Below are 15,074 nucleotides of genomic sequence, written 5' to 3'. Positions count from 1 at the left end.
AGGTCGCTACCGTGGAATAGCAGCACGACAGAGAGAATCTTTAGACCCCGGACGCGGAGCTGATTAGAGTCTTGTTGAAAAGTCGCTTTAGCAGTGAAAAGTCTTGTTGCCATAGACAGCGGTCTGTTATAGACCAACCCGTCCGTTATCGAAAAATAACAGACGTGCGAACGTTGGGGAGCCCCGTTGAAATGAATGGAGCATTTGACCGATGACGTCACAACCATATAATAACTGTGCATATTGCACTGTGGAGCAAAAAAAACAAACAAACAAAAAAAGGTGCCAGTAGTAAAACCAGCCAGGTAAAACAAGAAACACTTACCATAGCACGATACACGGCTGGGCATTTAGAAAAAAAAACATTATGTTTTTTTGTTTTTTTTTTAAGAAAAGGGAGTTCTCACCAAGATCAGCCACTGAAAAATAGAAGTAAGTAGCCTAAGTTTGGCTAAGGATACTTATTCCACCGCCTCATTTTGTGGTATTTGGGAGAAGTTCGCCAGCACATAGTCCATGGCCGCAGTCGGGCAGGCAAAAATCTCTTCCCCAAGTGGAGAAACAAGTGATTAAATTCTGGTGGTGATCCAGATCACGAACCAGAACCAGGAGTTTTTAAAAGATCCTGTCAGCGGGACAACTCAAAAAGTAAGGGACGGATTTGGATGAAACTCTGTGGAGTTGTTAGTAATGACCCAATGAACAGGTGATTAAATTCTGGTGGTGATCCGGATCACGAATCACGAACCAGGACCTTTCAAAAGATTCTTCACCATCTAGACGCCCCCTTGTGACCAGAAATTGAATTGTGGGACTCCACAAAAACAAGGCTTAGAGCAGCCATTCTCAAACTTCAGAAGACTACAGCTCACTTTGAAATGTGAAAAAATTCTGGGGCCCACCCAATATAATATAAATCAGTTATTAATAATTTCTATGCATGTGTGTGTGGTTATCTGAAAGGGAAACAAATGATTGTGACTTTCTCTTATCACTTAGCATTAGCAGGAAATCATTAATTTGATGACAGTCCATGACTGTCAGTCATCATGTTAGTTGCTCATATTATATTATATAGAAAGTAGGAAGTTATAGAGGAAGTCAAAATGGCGATGCTTCCCTCACAACTGAAAAATTACTACAAATATACATTGCACACATACATCAACACCACCAGCATGAAAATACACCATATCGCGACGGCAGATAGAAAATGTAACACTGTAGGCTACATCGTGGGTGTTACTCACACAAAATAATTTGCAGTAAAATATTACCTCCGCGATTGAAATAATGACACAATGTTTAAACATAGCCTACATCCTGCCTAACTCCATAACACATAAAAACACCAAATAAGGAAGTATACTCACTTTTCTGGATGTACAAAATACATAAGATCACTAAACAACATGTGATTATCTAACCAACATTTGAGGATAATTTTTCCAGGACCGTCCTCTGCGGCCCACCAGAGGGTCGTGGCCCATAGCTTGAGAATCACTGACTTAGGGTGTGACATAGCGTAGGTCTGCGCTCTCTAAGTGCTTCTAGTATTCCCATGTGATAGTGAGAAAACATCCAGTGTTGCCAGATCTGTCTGACCAAATCCCGCCCAAAAACTTCTCAAAAACCGCCCAAATGCGCTAAATTCCGCCCAAATTCAATAAATTGCATTGACTTCTATGGGACGAAAACGACTGTTGCCAATCTGGCAACACTGAAAACATCATACTTTGGTTTCTTTTGTACATCTGCTGTTTGTTAAGAAATCTGATACACGTTATCTTACCTTCTGTTTATCCTGTATCTTTGCCACAACCTCCGTGTCTCCTATTTTGGCACTGAAGTAACAGAGGGCACATTCTCCAGGCAGTGGGAACACAAACACAGCCTCCAGAGGGCGCTCCTCCCCATTCACGTAGAGCAGAGTGGAGGACACTGTGGCCACGTGACCATGCACCTTGACATCCACCTCCACACACTTCAGAGGAACTGGGGGAGGACAAACAAGGGGGAAACATGCCATATGTATCTATCATATCATATCATATCATATCATATCATATCATATCATATCATATACTGTATAGCCTCTTCAGAGGAACTGGTGGAGCACAGAAAAGGGGGAAACATGTTAATCCATGGGTTTATAATATAATAAAATAGAATATAATAAAATAGAATAATATCATATCATATGATATATAGCCTGTAGAGAGAACTGGAGAGGACAGATAATATAATATAACTTAATATAATATAATATAATATAATATAATATAATATAATATAATATAATATAATATAATATAATATAATATGCAGCAATAGAATAAAATATAATATATAATATAATATAATACATAATATATAATATAATATAATATAATATAATATAATATAATATAATATAATATAATATAATATAATATAATATAATGTATAGCTTCTTCAGGGGACTGTGGGAGGACAGACAAGGGGAAAACATGAATACCGTACATGAAAGGGCTAAACATGTCATGTAATATTACATTCGCTACATAGTTTGTACAATACAAGATTTCATGTGACTGTGTGTCACGATGACGTTCAAAAAATAGAAAATGATGACAAAAATCCCCATAACAAGGGGAAAAGATGAAAAGATGTGGCCTATTTTACTGAACATGTACGTATTTCAAGCCAAAATACAGAAGGTCAATGAGCTTTGAAGTTTGTCAACATATTTAATGAAGCCTATCTACAGTTAAGCAATGTTTCTGACCGAAAGCAACAGTAGATTGACTCTAAGAATCTCTGACAACAGTCTATTTCCTGATTTAAAATAGCCCATTTTTCTATGTCTGAGAAGGATGTAAATTTTGTTTTATGAAAAAAGTTTGGAATGCTCATAATCCTGCTTACCTGGTTCATTTTTGTCCGTAACGAGACCACAGTTCACCATTTTTGATTTTCTTGTTTTTGAAGGTGCTCACAGTTGGACACAAGATCTGCCAGAATGAAGACGAAACTCTACTGAATGCAGTTCAAGATGAAACTATACCCTGCCCCATCAATGCCAGTTTCAGTATGAGTGCATCCCAATATGTGTCCTTGCCTCCTCCACTTGTGCTTGTCTCCTCGTCCCGCCTCCTGGCCCCTCCTCTGTGTAGCAAACGATAAAGTTTCCCAGCTGTCAGCCTCGCCACAACAACTTTTGAGGGACTGTTTTTCATTCACCATCCCAATTGCAAATGAGAAAAAGACTTTACAATTGAGCTTTTGCAAGATATTGAAATATAATGCTGTTGTCAGTGATGTCATCATGACGATAAGCGAGTGGAGGAGGCAAGTGGAGGAGGCAAGGTCACATATTGGGATGCACCCTATGAGTCAAAACCAGTGTCAAAGTCATGTGACAGGAAATTGTGGTACACCACAATACCTGCAACACTTGCTATTGATCATAACAACATTGTTTGGAACCCCCCTGTTTGTGTGGAACCAAGAAGAATTGGGTCACCTGACCACATGACTGTGAAAATAGGCCATTAGACTCAGTTCAAGACATTTAAGCACATTTCAGTTTGTTAGCCTTTCAAATTAAAATTTCTATGTTCATTTTTTAGGATTTTTTGAATATTTCATACATGCCTTTGGGATGGATGATGCATTCTTTTCACCAGATCAGGGGTTTGGTTGTTCCAAAGTGCATGGGTTATGTTGCTACAGTATTATTAGCATAATGTGAGTAGCCCCATAATGCCCACCCTTCCACCAGTGGAACGCAGGTGGGAAATGTCTCAAAGGTGCACTGTGTAGGATGGTGGCCAGAGCAGGTATAGCAACTATGCTGATCATGGAAACGGTGCTGTCTATTGCCAAATTTAATCTTTTCATGAATATTTACTAAATAATAAACTTTTACTAATATGACCAAAGTATAGCACATTCTGCAGCTAAAAATGGTTATTTCTGGAAATTCAAAACGGCGGACCATGGAGAAGATCCCCCTTTTCATGTATGAAAAGTGCCATTTTTCCAGTCATAATGAACAATTTGAATTTGATGATGGTGGTAAGTACTCATGAAAAAGTTATATTTGTGAATGGGAAGGATGACTTCTGGAAATAAACTACTAAACATTTTATACAGTGCACCTTTAATTCTAAGTTGTCAGAACGCTGTAATAGTCATTGAAAAGATTTTACTACCATGATGTTGTTGTGACTTTAAATGTTGTACCGCATCACTTGATTGACCACGGGCCCACAAGACTACCTTCCACATTTTGTACTTTTTAGGTGTAGAATTTTCCATTTGTGTGTCTGCTGACATCTGTTGGCTGAAGCTAGTACCTGACTTAACAAAGACAAGCTCCTGCTGTCATCATGCTCCTGTTGTCATCAAGATCCTTTTGCAAGGCTGAACTGGTAGTCTGGCATAGCGGGCATTTCCCAGTGGGCCCCGCATCCTCGTGTGCCCCAATTTTCAGAAATGTAATATAAACATGCATTTCTTGTCTGTCTCCACATGTTTGAAACTTTCTCAAACAGATATAGTGGTTCCAAATAATGTACGCAGGCAGGGAAGTTGACAGGGGGTACAAATGGGCCCATGGAGAGAGGGGGCCCAACATTGGGTCCTCCTTACATAGGCCTATGTATTGGATGGGTGGCTCTTTCAGATGGCTTTGTCCCGGGCCCGGCAAAATCTGTCCACGGCCCTGAATGTAGGCCTAGCTGGAGATGTTCACCACACGGCTTGGTTATATCTCCACAGTGTAGCCTATTCAATAGAGGTGAGTGGAGTATATGTAGGCGTATGTCTCTACATTCACAAACCACCAAACCTCTACACCCATATGCTAAAACATATACACCCATATGCTAAAATCTTGTGTTTTGTAGTTGTCAATTATACAGAAGAATGTCATAGACTGTTGAGGACACTGCATGTGTCATAGCTTTTGTCACTTTTAGTTTACAAATGCCTCAGTATGGTGGAAGTCAGCAGTTATCAGCACGTCAACATGTCTATTTTATTTATTAATTATTTAGTAAAGTGAATCAACATTTATTTCAGCGTAAGTTTTTTTTAAGTATAACAAACGAAGGACAACATGATGAAGAAACCTACCAGGTGAGCTGCTGAAATCTCCTCTCCTCCAGTCTCCATTGCCTGTTGATCCCTGCCCTGTGAGGAGGCGATGCGATGGGTCTCTGCTTCAGGCACTGTTCAGTATCTTGTCTCCAGCCTTGACACCATGAGTGATGCTGAGATCGTCTGCTCCAGTCATCGAGGTCCTAGGTCGATGGTTCACTCTGTAGTCTGCTGTGGATGCCACCACCTCTACCAAAAGTCACCAGTTGGTCCCCGTCCCGTCCTGTGAAGGGGGGCAGGCTCTCGCCCCCTGCCTCATCCATCGGCTGGATATGCACCCTCTTCATCAGAATTATTCGAAGTAGGCGGGGGCCTGCACCAAAGAGAATCACTACTGCATACTTTGGTGTTCTCAATAAATTCCTTAAATTTCATTTGATATATCGAGTCTTCCATGGTATAACTGTCTTTTTGAAAATATGAAATCAAGTCATAATGTGAAATCAAGTCATCACGTCTGTCCTTCTTCGTTTTTATCTTTAGTCTTATTAAACATTGTATATGCCATGTCCCAGCTTGTTTTCAGATTTGATTCAGATGGATCAAATTCTAAATGAACACGTTTACCCTCAAAACAACAAAATTGTTTGGCTTTAACCGCTGATATGTTGTCTGCACAACTGTCCATGGTTTGAAAAAGACAGCCTTTTGTTGAAGACAGATTTGGTTGTTTCAGGTTTAGTTTCTGATGAGTGTATAGGACTATTTACATTTTCTGGTTGTCTTTGTCAGATACAATGACTCACAAAGTGAAAGTAGACATGGCCATATACAGTACAGTAGTTTAGTATAGCTTTGGGCTCTCATTCTCACACAGGACTATTTTAATTCACCACAGCCAGCATTAAACCATTTTTTCTGCACGTTGTGAAACTCTCTGGCTATGTGAAACGCCTCCCACAAGTAGAAAAAAATGACGGTCTTAATATTCATTTTAACTTAATTCTGAGATTGTTCTCTCCTTCTCTCAGCTTGATGCATTTTTCAGTAGGACCACACTACATTATGTAGATGTTTCTTTACAAAATGACATAAAAAATCTTTAACTAGGCTGGGAACGTGTAGCCTCGCGCACCATCCTACGTACTAGTGTTATGGGATGGTCAGGACCAGGCTAGGGAGCGTGTACCACATTTTCTTAATTTGAATAATTACCATTGGTAAGTATTGGGTGCTACATGGCTTACATAAACCCTAACATTGTCAAACTAGTTTGTTCATTTGTGTTTTTTACAAAAGACCAGAGGTAAGACCTTCTCTCCTCCCTCTAGGCCTACTCTGGCTGACATGATACAGCAGGCCTGCTCACATGAGCTGAAATTGTTTTTCCACTAGTGCAGAGCCCGTTGGGCCTATTTGCCCATGTTGTTGCAAATCTCTTTTTACAGCCTAACTATTAGACACAAATATCTTTCAGTGGAATACAAGGTGAATTGATAGGCCTTATTTGTACTGTATATATATCTACACCGTTGAAACTTGGTAAAAGATTAAACTTTTGATGAAACTGAAGTAGGCCTACAGGAAAAAAAAACAATTTTTACTCTGTTCTATGGTTTTATTGAAGCTGTGTGTTGACACCTTGAAAGATCTTCACCACATCTAAAGGTCTCATGTGCACATGTACATGTAGTCAGTTAAACTTCCTGTCTCTTCTCGTTAGTATTTTAGGCTATGGCACGTCGTTAGTATTTTAGGCTAGGCCTATATCTCATGTCCTCAGTACTTTAGATTATATCTATGGTTACAGCCTTTGCCGTCTCACACAAAGAGGAATTATGGCATCATTTACAGCTTTCCAGCCATCTATGCTTTGGGTCATCAGTCCTTACTGTAAGTTATTTAAAGTGTATACAGTTTGCTACATTAAAAAGTCGCTTTATATTGGTGTGACAAATGCTAAAATTAACTGTCATCACTATTATGCATGATCATAACATTTCATGGTGTATTACTAAAATATACTGTCTGCATACTCTGTGTAATAGCCTATAGTGTACACCGACTTACTGTTCACTATCATTTAATGTCTGCCCAATATGACAAACCATTGAAGGCTAAAGTCATTGCTTTCAGCTGAGTGAGAAATACTACAGTGCATGATTTTTCATTTAATGTGAAGCAATGTTTATTATTTGTAGGTTTGGTGTTACTCTCCCATGTCTGTGGCAAGTATTAAATGACTCTCTCTTAACTGTTTTGTCATATAGCCTGGTATCCTGTGCAGTACCATTTTTGAATGAAGGAATCTAAATAAATAACATAAAAATACAAAACACATTTATAGCATTTACACATTGCTTACAGCTGTGTTTCCAAGCCGCTGTATTTACACATTGCTTACCGCTGTGTTTTTGTCCTGTGTACCCTTTAAGCATATGATGAGTGCCCCCTTACTCATGCTCTACTGTACATCTTTTCCTCTATCCCAATGTGACTACACTCCATATATTTGTTATTACTACATTTTTCCACGTACTCCCTGAGGTGTGCTCGCATAGGCCTACCCCCTAGTGGTACACGTACCTCTGGTTAGGAAACACTGGCTTACAGTTTTATAAACACATTTTCATTTTTTTCCAATGATGTTGATGATGACAAGAGACAATATTGCATCTTTTTTTTCCAGGGAATAAATTTCCCATAGATTCTCCCGTGGTGTCTGTATCCCCGGCAGTCATGTTACCGACACACACCACCACTCTGACCTGTGCGGTTCCTCCTCAGTCCTCAGCATCTGGGTGCAACTTCTCCATAAAGGGAAAGAAAGAGAAAGTCAGAAAAGCTGAATATGTTCCCTATACATCCTCATGCCAGCTGTCTGCTACGTGGGAAGACATCGAGGCATGGTTAGATGTAGAACCACCTTCAGAGCTGCAGATTGGATGTTTCTACACGATACGCGCTGGAGTTGCATTTCCCTCTGATCACTCTTCTTCTGTTTCACTGGTTTTGTTGGGTGAGTGTGAGAAAACATTAATGCTTTATATATTCATAACATTCACTCTGACAGTTTATTTATCTTGTGTATGTTGACAGGTGAGTTGCAGAAACCCAGCCTAATCATCAGCCATAACAGAGCACACAAGCTGTTTGCTATTGCTTGTGAAATACCGGCACAGACTTGGAACGTCACTAGATGCCACCTAAACACTGAGCAGGAGTTAGACCTATCTCCACAAAAAAAGACACAACACTGTCTGTTTCATTTGGAGGAAAATGACTTATTCAGCCGTTTAGGGTCACTAAAGATCAAAGAGGTGACCTGCAACTACACAGTCAACACACAACCTCCATCTGTCTCTCCACCTAGTGACCCACACGCTGTTCCAGGTAAGCAGATAGAGTACATAATTTTAGTAGCTTATTCACACTGTGTACAGTATTATGTCTAACCAGCACTGTTGTTCCCTCTCCTTGCTCTTCTGTTTTCCCAGTTTTCTTGTTTGTTATGAAAGTCTATCTATTGAATGGCTTGCTTTTCTTTTGTTCTAGTGCCAATGCCCACCGAGCAGTACAGCACAGCCGACCGACGTTGCTACAGTTACAACTACTGCTCCTACTACTAGTGGGCAAAGCAGCGAAATAACAACTACATCTGCAGGTTGGCTATCTCACAGCCATCCACTGTTCATGTAGTTTCTCAAAGTTTTTACTGTTATTTATTGGTTGAAATGCAATGTATCACATGTGGATCTTCTCCATGTACGCCACTTTGAATTGCCAGAAAAAGTATATAATTGCCAGAATATTATTTTATCACTGAGTAAATTATTCATGAAAAGATCAACTTTGCCAAAAGGCAGCAATTAGCAGCATAGTTGAAATACTTTGGCCACAATCCTACTCAGTGCACCTTTGAGATACACGGCCCCCTAACCAGTTTTCCATTTCGCTGGTTTAGTTTTTATTTTTGGACCAGCATAATATGCATATTCTGCTGCAAATTCACATTGACTGTCTTTGATAAGTAAGGGTTAACGTTCGGCGAGAAGGTCGCTACCGTGGAATAGCAGCACGACAGAGAGAATCTTTAGACCCCGACGCGGAGCGGAGGGGTCTTGTTCTCTCTGAAGTGCTGCTATTCCACAAAGCGACCGACTCGCCGAAAGTTAACCCGCTTATTATATGGATATACTTAAATGATTCACACATGCGGGGACATTTCTTTAGACCTATTTAATGTTAAGATTGTTGCTGCGCAAAATAAAACAGTGCCGTTGTGGAAGTTGGAACACCGCTAGGCAACAGCTAGGTAGGCTAGCCAGGACAACAGGTGTTGTCTATCACAGCAGCTGATTAGAGTGACAAAAGACCGGACCCCCTGCGGAGTGATATGAAACATTCGCTTTAGCCACTGACTTGTATACAAGCCAGTGGCTTTAGCAGTGAACGTCTTGTTGCCATTGACAGCGGTAGCCAGGACAACGGGTGCTGTCTATCACAGCAGCTGATTAGAGTCTTGTTGAAGAGTTGCTTTAGCAGTGAAAAGTCTTGTTGCCATTGACAGCGGTCTGTTATAGACCAACCCGTCCGTTATCGAAAAATAACAGACGTCCGAACGTTGAAATGAATGGAGCATTCGACAGATGACGTCACAACCATATAATAATACATTGTTATTTCTGCTTTGGCAATACATGTTATTTCTCCTCTGTGTTTGCTTACAGGTACTACATGCACACACATAGGCCTACATGATGGCGTATTTGCTGGAACGTTCTGTCTGGTGTCCACTGAAGACTTCAAATCCAAATCCTTGATAAGTGAGCCAGATAATTTATATATACTTATTATATACAGATGGGATTTTCACATTATGTAGAGTAGACGCTCTTTATGAAGTCTTTAAATTCCAGAAAAAGGTTTTGAAGTTAAAATGACAACCAGAGAGCAAACACACACACATTGACTTAAAAAACAAACAAAAACCCCACACACCAAAAATAATGTTTTAACGTGTACAATTTAACAAAATTCAGTGTGTGCCTATTTGCATCTGCTGAAAATCATTCATACCATAACCTCTCTTAACGTTCTATAGTCAGACTTTGAAAAAGAAGGGAGGGAAAGTTACTACCTCATGCTTTACAGGACCCAAGACCTCTCCTTCCTACTTCCTCTTGCTCTTGCTGATATACAGAGTGCCTCATCTCACTATCTCTTCTTCTCCTGACAGTATTGGTGATTGCTGTGGTGACTTCTGCTCTCTCGATTGTGATGTTTGGCCTCTTTGTTTTCTGTCTCTGTCGGACATGTCGTAAGTGATCACCTTATTTCACAACAACAATTAACAGAACCCACAAACCCTCTACAATATAGAACCGTATTTCTCAACCTTTTCCGGACAAACGCCCCCTAGACCTCATCCTAAGCCTCTCAGTGCCCCCTTGACCCCATCATAACCCTGTCAACGCCCCCTTAGTATTAAAAACATGTAAATGAACAAATGCCCCCAATGACAACTAAGCACCACCCCCTCTCAACTGTATCCTTCTAAACGCCCCCCTAGGGCTCCCCAATGCCCCCTGGGGGGCTGTACCGCCCCCGTTGAGAAACACTAGTATAGAACATATAGCCTACTTTGCTATTCCACTGATTCTAAAGAGGAACTGGAGTGAACAAGGGTCCTTTCTAAGGTGTTGACGATCTCCAGAGTAAACATTATCAGTGTGAAATCAGATGGTGTCTGCCAGGGGCTTGACATGTTTTAGCATCTTGCTTATTCCACAAAATCACCTTCGTCTTTGGTTTTCTTTCTTTTTTCAGTGAAGCGTAAACGTCATAGGTAAGTTCTTTGGAACTCTAAAGCGTTTAAAGCTAGGCTCAAACTACACAACTCCCGATTTTTCGCTTGATTTTGAAGTCGTGTTGCGCCGCACACTAGAGGAGAATCGCAACTGTCCATCTTATCCCTGATCGTAAACACAGAGAGAATACCCAACGTTCTATTTCAAGTCGTAAATATATATATAAAAATATTTGTTTGTCTATGATTTGCGATTGGCGACTTTTTGAGCCGGCAAAATTCTATCTTAGAACGTCGTGTGACAGAGGTGTTCCCGCGCAGTTCATCCCCCTCAGGGCCGCAAACTCAACAACACATCGATTTGACAATGGGAGGCACATTACGAGACCACTGAGCTAAAGGGCCAGTCCGATAGCTCATTGCTACCGCATTGTATTGAGGCTTCGGGAGGGAGGTTTACTATATTCCACGCCACACTCTGCTAGTTGGCCTCCATTACATTCATACACGACGAGAAAATCTTGCCCGACAATCGCCTGCGATGGTCCCGGGGGGCAACGTTCCACTTTTTTGCTGTAACGGGGATTTTCAGACGGGATTCGGGCCGCTAGTCGTGTAGTTTGAGCCTGACTTAAGTCTGATTCATAAGCTCAAATGGCGAGGCAACTGGTGAGGCTTCTCCCTTGTGTTTTTCAAACAGTTCACAGACTACTTCTCATGTCAGGAGGACACAGAGTAAGTAAAGACGCTTCATCATGTCACTATAGGCAGGGCCGGATTAACGCACAGGCTAGATATAGCTGTAGCCTAGGGGCCCCCACCTGCCATATTGAAAGTTCATACTCAAATTCATCTGCTGTGCTGAGTACAGTTCTAAATGCTGTCAGCACTCCTCTCCACGGTTGATAGACATGTTATCCTTAATTTTTAGCTCGTAATTATGACACTATATTCTGTCCGGAAATTTGCCTTCTGGGGGGCCCACAGCAACATGTTAGCCTAGGGGCCCAGAGTCATCTTAATCCGGCCATGACTAGCCACTGTAAGTAGTAACCAAATAAAAGAACAGAGATAATGATATACATACTGTTTCACCTATTTCAGGTAGGCCTACTGGGGGTGGACAAAGTACAAACACAGTAAGTAGCAATGGTACTATTTGAAAAAAGCAGACAAGATGGGTGATCGTTGGTGTAATGAAATTAGTGAATAAAACGGTAAAGAGAAAATGTTTCTGTTTGTCTATGTATTGTATTAGTTATTATACAGTACATTATAATTATTTTGAAAGTGGACCTTGAATCTTGAAATAAAGTTGTTGTTGTTGACGAGGATGAAAGATGTCAAATAAACTGCTGTTTGATCCTTCAGACTGTTACTGAGTCTATTACCATGTCACCATTGGCGGCAGCTTCAGGTAATTACTTGCATGCACACGCACACACACCTTGAAAACCTTCTTTACCGCCGCCAAAGAGGTTATATTTTTGGTCGCGTTGGTTTGTCTGTCTGTTTTTTAGCAGGACAACTCAACTCAAAATGTTGAGAACAGATTTTGATGAAAGTTTGTGGAGTTGTTGGAAATGACAAAAGGAACAGTGATTGCATTTTGGTGGTGACCCAAAATCCTGATCCAGGAATCTCCACCATTGCGGGATAGGGCGAATAATGACATTCCAGTTTCTAACTCCACAAAAACAAGGCAAAAAGACTTGAACAGAATTAGGGTGTAACAAAGTCAAATGTTCTATCAAACAACACCCTTGGCAGAGGTCACTAAGTGCATTTTTTAGTTACACGACACCCTGCTAAATTATCTGTAGTGTTGAGGTTTGTTGCATTTGTTCATGTAACATCAATATTAAATATTTCCCATGATAGAAACTACATGACAGATATTGACACACACTTCTCTCATGATTTTGTTCATGAAATCTTCTAGATGCTGATAAGAATGTTCCTCGCCAGGATGAAGTAAGTGCCCCGTGAAAAGAAATGAAGAACTTTGTTGCAAAATGACATCCATTATGGAACATTTTGGGAAACTGACATTTTTGTATTGGGAATTCTATTGCATTGCATTGTAATTTATATTTTATTTAGGTTTGAAAACTTTTCAAAATATTTGAATGACAAGAATTCACAAATGCTGTAGATGATAGCTCGTCTGAACAGTCATTTCCAATAATAAAATGCAGAAGTCAAAAATGGCAGATACGTCATTTTGCAACGAAACTTAAACAAGATACATCTTGGAAATAACCTTTTACCCACTGACACAAATAGTCTGGAGCCATCAGATGGTTGTAATTATTACACCGAGCTGCACAACCACATTATAGTTTCATCCATGGCTGGACTGGTCATATGGCATACAGGGCATTTGCCCGGTGGACTGTCGATGATTTTGGCCTAGATGTAACCTCCCCTCAATGTTATTTGTCTTCATGCCTTAACAGCAGGCATGTCTGAGATAGTCAGATATAAATTGAGCATTTTGTCTGTAGCAGTCAAAAGGTAGCTCATACTAGATGACTAAACATTTTTATCACAGCCTTCATCATCTTTCTCAATGCCTGGCGGACCAGTCTTGGCTGAAAATACCCAGCCTGCTTTCTTCTCCCATGCAGTCCAGCCCTGGTTTCAGCTTTAACTCCTCTGTCAGACTCTTTTCAGAGTCACAGAGGACTAGAAACACTACTCACAGTACACACCCACACTCACCACATCTCAAAAATAAATATAGGCTCCACATGTCTGCATTTTGCACACAGATACATTCCACAGGTCTTTTCTCCCCTTATTTACTTATCTACTCAGTAACCGTTACGTTACGTTAAGTGTAGGCCTGGTTGTGTCTTATAATGGGATAACTTGTGTTGATTTGTATTTATAGTGAGAGTTTTAAAGTGAAATGACATTCTTATGGGTAGACATATCAACAATGAGAAACTGAGCCGTCGTGTCCCGTGTCGTCTTCAGCAAGGTTTTCTTCAAACTGGCTGTGGTATACCTGATGCAGTGGGCTTGGTACAGCAGCATCAGCAGCAGAAAGTGGACACCACGCAGGAAGACTCCAACTACAGCCTGCTGCAGATGCACTAACACACTTACTACAGCTCCTGTCCAGAAAAATGTTGATTTATTTCCATAATTCCAGCAATAATGTTACACATTCATGGATTATAGATTCATTGCCCACATAAAAAAACGTAATTTGTTTATCGTTATATTTTGGGGTTGCAGTTAAAATGCATTGAGGATTTCAGAAAATTACAATATTCTGATGAAATCACCATTTCCTTTAGAAAAAAGAAAACAATTCGGGTCACATCAAATTAGTTTAGATTCCTAATTAAATTATCTCACAGCAACAACAGCACAGGAGAGTGGACACCACACAGCAGGAACTCACCTACAGTCTACTGCAGATGCACTGACAAAAATATTATATACGAATCATGCAATGCAGAGTCAACATAATATTAGTAATATAATATTCCTAATTAAATGTTCTAGGCTACAGCAGCAGGCAGCAGCAGTGTGGCCACTGGGGGGGGCAGGTGGGGAGGAGGAGCTGAAGTGGAGTGAAGAGCAAACTTCTGTCGGGGTGTGACAATACTCCTTACACATAAGTGAGTGTCCAACCAGTTCATGGGCGCGTGACCTTGGAGGCGGTGTGCAGACCCTTGCAGATGAGCATCAATGACGGGGAAAAGCAACTGCACGGCTTGCAAGGTCTGACTGCCGTCGCATTCATCCAGCGATAGTTTGGCACCATGTGACATGTTAGCCTGATTCTCACCGACGGTGCGTGTGTGTACACAAACTACCGTCTGGTAGCACTTCTCGAGTCAGAAAATAAATGGTGCATTTATTGCAACTCACGACCAACAAATTCCTCAAAAAAAAAAAAATCTGTTCATCTCTGAAGAGTCAATATAGTCTATAATCTGTCCTGTGACTCACCAAAGCGAACTGCCGTTGATATTTAAGCAATAAATGCTCAGTTTACTTTCTACTCGAGAAGACCATGTTAATGACAGCGCTACCAGACGGTAGTGTGTGTAGCTTCGCTCCACCAGGGGACTCCGGAGCCTCGGTGAGAACCAAGCTACTAACATGTCACCTGCCTCGTTGATGCAAAATGACCGATATTTGATAAGTTGGACGGGAAATC

The 15,074-nt window shown here is 40.7% G+C and overlaps 1 long non-coding RNA gene and 1 pseudogene across 1 annotated transcript; one reads left to right on the top strand and one right to left on the bottom strand.

Moving 5' to 3' along the window:
* LOC134462780 (von Willebrand factor A domain-containing protein 5A-like) overlaps positions 1-2,947 on the bottom strand; it is a 73,760-nt pseudogene extending 70,813 nt beyond the window's left edge.
* Positions 2,948-12,265: 9,318 nt separating this feature from the next.
* LOC134463377 (uncharacterized) lies at positions 12,266-14,017 on the top strand. Its single transcript, XR_010037737.1, has 3 exons — positions 12,266-12,311; positions 12,837-12,868; positions 13,877-14,017. It is a non-coding gene; the product is annotated as an uncharacterized LOC134463377 (long non-coding RNA).
* The last annotated feature ends 1,057 nt before the right edge of the window (positions 14,018-15,074 follow it).

Source organism: Engraulis encrasicolus, chromosome 14, assembly GCF_034702125.1.
Source record: "Engraulis encrasicolus isolate BLACKSEA-1 chromosome 14, IST_EnEncr_1.0, whole genome shotgun sequence".
In the NCBI taxonomy this organism is placed as follows: Eukaryota; Metazoa; Chordata; class Actinopteri; order Clupeiformes; family Engraulidae; genus Engraulis; species Engraulis encrasicolus.
This window is presented reverse-complemented; position numbering and strand designations above follow the sequence as displayed.